This window comes from Nematolebias whitei, chromosome 21, assembly GCF_014905685.2.
Source record: "Nematolebias whitei isolate Nwh7 chromosome 21, NemWhi1, whole genome shotgun sequence".
Lineage (NCBI taxonomy): Eukaryota > Metazoa > Chordata > Actinopteri > Cyprinodontiformes > Rivulidae > Nematolebias > Nematolebias whitei.
This window is the reverse complement of record NC_056518.1, coordinates 35,403,745-35,408,474: the sequence shown is the minus strand read 5'-3', so window position 1 is coordinate 35,408,474 and position 4,730 is coordinate 35,403,745. Positions and strand designations below refer to the sequence as shown.

General features: G+C 39.7%; 1 protein-coding gene across 1 annotated transcript in view; it reads left to right on the top strand.

Moving 5' to 3' along the window:
• palm1b (paralemmin 1b) overlaps positions 1–4,730 on the top strand; it is a 59,113-nt gene that overhangs the window by 18,871 nt on the left and 35,512 nt on the right. The gene's annotated exons all lie outside the window — the stretch shown is intronic.

Genomic DNA, 4,730 nt, shown 5'->3' with positions numbered 1-4,730 from the left:
CTATCTGTGTGTCTGTCTGCGTGTCTGTGTGTCTGACTGTCTGTCTGTCTGTCTGCGTGTCTGCGTGTCTGACTGTGTGTCTGTCTGTCTGTCTGTCTGTCTGTGTGTCTGCGTGTCTGACTGTCTGACTGTGTGTCTATCTGTCTGACTGTGTGTCTGTCTGTCTGTCTGTCTGTCTGTCTGTCTGTCCATCCTACAAAACCTCATCCTCTGCTTTGTCATGACACATGGGGCAGGAGAGGATTTGTCATTTCTCTTTCCTCCCTGCAGATCATCTGTCTCCTCTCATTCACTGTCATTTTAAGGAAATAACTAGTTTTAATCTTAATGGGAGACAATAATGGCAGAATGTGTTTTTTTCTCTGGGGGGATGGGGGGGGGGAGAGTAAGACACACTGCTGCTGAACACGCTCACACCCACATGCTCATATGACCATCACACTTAAGATTGTTTCTAAAGCTCAATTGATAAACAGCAGAAGGAAGGTTGGGATCCATGTTTTGTACTGTAGATGACCTGAACCCATCCCCCCCCCCCCCCACACACACACACACACACGCACACACGCACACAAATATCAGAAATAAAAAAGATATATAGAATATTAGATGTTTAAAGATCTAATCATGAACCACAGAGTGACGTCCTATTTAAACAAAGCCGCACATACAGACTGTTAAGATGTTTTTATGTTTTAAATATATTGTGTATTTTAGAATTGGTTTTATTGGGTTAACAAAGTTTTATGGCATTTTTTCTTGTGTTTTGTGTGTATGAGCCACATGTCAAAGATGTCTCAAAATGTTATGGACAATAAAGTTATATTGATTAATTTATTGAAAATAGCATTGTAAATATATAATAGACAACATAAGCATTTACTGGTACTTCTGTCCTTGCAACCATTAAGTGTAGAACCACTAGACTGAGGAACAGCTTCTACCCTGAGGCTGTTAGACTCATGAATCTCTAACCAGAATAATCACTGTGAAAAACCACATCATGCTGCTGCTGATCTGTTTCATGCTGCTGCTGATCTGTTTCATGTTGCTGCTGATCTGTTTCATGTTGCTGCTGATCTGTTTCATGTTGATGTGTTCATTCATACTCATCTGCTCACACAGACTCGTTTGTGCTGCTGTTCGACATAATGTTTTTATGCTGTTAGTGCTTGGTGCATTTTTAGTTGACGTTTTTCTTAGTTCATATCTTAGATCTTATTTCTGTTTTTCCTTTACATGTTATTGTTGGATATAACTGGGACCCTGGGAAATAAACGGAGCACTACATCTGTATTGCGTGCGCAAGGGGTAAGTAGTTTGTTAGCTTGGTGCTATGTTAGTGCCGGCAGTTGCCGGGTGTGGCAGAAGCAAAGATTTGTATTCCACACGGTTTAGAGTCGGAGCTGCATTTATCTCTGATACCCACCTGGAAGTGGCGGAGCTGCGTTGGGGGGTGACGGGGATTTGGTAAGCAGAGCGCTTGTTTCTGTTGACAGGGTGGCGTGCTTTCCTTGAATGGTAGGGTATATGTCTACATGCCATACTTAACCCTTGGTTCAATGTGACAGGCCACATTTGATGTGATAGTAGCTGAGCACTGTCTTTTGTTTGTACATTGAGCACAACTAATTTAGCAACATATTCGCTTAAAACATTGGTACTAACTTTTTAATTCAACACTGTCTCTTGTTAGCAAAATATTCACTTGACAGAGTTTATTGAAACTTGCAGACAGTTGTCACTGCTTGTACATTTACAGTTGATTACCTTTTGCAGACAACCCAATTCAAGATGGCTGCCACAAATAAATCAGTAATAGCTAATACAAATGTGGCCATAACTCAGTTTTACATTTTTTGAGATAAAATTTTATGTGGTAGTACCTGAGAATCATTTACAACATGACATGTAAAATCCTATGGGATTTATGGGGTTTGCCCAGAACAGCTAAGCTATAACTCAAATTTTCAATGCTAAATAATTATAGTCTAAAATTCTTGCATGAAAAACAGAATGTATGTTTTATATATATATATATATATATATATATACACACACACACACAGTAGTCCCTCGCTAATTTGCGGCTCGTTTTTCGTGGACTCGCTCTATCGTGGTTTTTCAAAGTAAAATTGGACATGACACACAATTGGCTGATTGATGGATGAGCCACACGATCAGCATGAATATTTTATTTAAAACAAATTATTTTAAATTATTTAGCACCTGCTGCACTTTTGTGCAGCCCACAGCTGCAGAATAAGCTTCCTGCTGCAGCTGATCAGCTGATCTCCATGCAGAGTGGTTAAGTGGGCGTGGCCAAGAGTGCTTGCAGGTGGCTGAGAGCAGCTGAGGCAGGGAGCTGTTAAAAGAAAAATTGTAGCAAAATTACGAGAAAACGGGTAAACTCACTTCATGTTTCACACAAGTGTATGTATTTGCAGCCAAGCTGCTATTGAACCAAGTGGCCGTGTTTTGTGTGGCTAATTATTTGGCAGCAGATTTCTCAAACAGATTAATTATTTGATACTTTAAGATAAAATCGCAAATGAAAACATAACTAGTAATTTTGAAGAAAAAAAACAGCTTTTCTCTGAAGCGTACAATTAATTTCTTTCTAATATTCATTACTTCCTGTAAGTTATTTGCACATGTGGTTGTGAATTATTTAGCAATAAATCAGCAGTTTGTCCACAACAAACTTGTTTACATCTTGGCTTTAGAGAGATGCCGGATCACCCTTGAGAGTGGATAAAAGTTTATAGTATGCTTATTTCAAAAATTCCACATAATTTTCACTGTTCAAATGCTGAAACACAGAAGAAACAAGAAAAAACACAACATTAGCAGCAGGCTTTCGTCCTTATGGACAACGTCTTTTCAAGAAGGGTTGTGTCTTGCGTCCTGATGTTCTGTCGGTCTCTCCAACACTGTCTCTCAGGTCAGTCAGCAACTTCTAAATATCCGGAAGCTGATGGATCTGCATTACTGAAGCAGCCTCTGTACGTTAACACAGGAACCATTAAACCTAATAGGTGCCATCCCTCATGGCAAGGAACCAATAAAATTATCAAGACATTGAGCAATCGTGTACATGCAGGTTTGTCTAATGGTGACATGAAGAATCTTCTGAGATTATTAAAAACAAAGAACTAAAGCTGCATTCACAAAAAATACCAGTAGTCCCTCGTTTATCGCATGGGATCCATACCCTGAAGCCCTGCGATAAGCAAAAACCTTGTAGTAGACATAGTAGTACAAGTAGGAAGTAGTAGTTTATTTTAGTATTTATATATATATATATATATAGATATATATATCCAAATCAAGATGTCAGCAATGCAATCTGATGATCTGAAATCTGTTCTTCTTATCACCATGTGCTCACCCTCAACCACATTTCTACATTTCTTAGCCTGCATGTGATTTCTTATTTGTCCTGATGATGAGAACTTTAAACAGTGCTTCATTTGTCCTATATAATATTGCTTTATCTTCTGTAATGACAGAGACATTATTTATTAGTGACCTGGAGGAGAAGCCAGATTTACCCGTGTTCCTGAAATACTAACGTGTCCTCAGCACACTTCCTTTAGTTTTTAATGGTGCTGCTCTGTTTATGTTTAGTACAAAGTGTATTATGCCTCAGATAGAAGGCCGCCGAGCTGCAGTGAGTGCGGGGGTGGGGTGGCGTGGGGGGCATTGGGCTTGATCTGAACAGAAAAGCAAGGATGTTGTTGTCCATGTGCTCTTTTAGCCAGAAGGAAGCCGGGGACGCTGGAAGTATTGAGGAGAGAAATCTGCCAATCTGAGTGTGAAGTACACTTGAAATTAGCTTCCTTTTTTAGAGTGTCCATTCGTAAATGGTCTCATTACCTCAAGAGTTGTAGACATCAATGTTTTTTTTATTTAGATGAATGTGGAGATGGCAAATATCAATATTTTAGTCGTAATATAACATAGATGACAGATCAAAAGTTTAATTTGAGTAAATGTAACATTTTAATGAAAAAATATGTTGATTCAAAATTTCACAGTGTCAACAAATCCCCAAAAAAGTTGGGACAAATAGCAATAAGTGGCTGGAAAAAGGAAAATGGAAGACCAATTAACGCTAATTAGGTCAATTGACAACATGATTGGGTATAAAAAGAGCTTCTCAGAGTGTCATTGTCTCTCAGAAGCCAAGATGGTAAGAGGATTACCAATTCCACCATTGTTGCACAGAAAGATAGTGTAGCAATACCAGAATGGTGTTACCCAGCGTTCAATAGCAAAGACTTTGAAGTTATCATCATCAACTGTGCATAACATCATCAAAAGATTCAGAGAATCTGGAACAATCGCTGTGCGTAAGGGTCAAGGCCGTAAAACTCTACTGGATGCTCGTGATCTCCGGGCCCTTAAACGTCACTGCACCTCAAACAGGAATGCCACTGTCAAGGAAACAACAGAATGGGCTCAGGAATACTTCCAGAAAGCATTGTCAGTGAACACAATCCACCGTGTCATCCGCTGTTGCCAGCTGAAACTCTACAGTGCAAAGAGGAAACCATTTCTAAGCACGCTCCACAAGCTCAGACGTCTGCACTGGGCCAGGGGTCATTTAAAGTGGAGTGTGGCAAAATGGAAGACTGTTCTGTGGTCAGATGAGTCACGATTTGAAGTTCTTTATGGAAAACTGGGACGCCATGTCATCCGGACCAGAGAGGACAAGGATAGCCCAA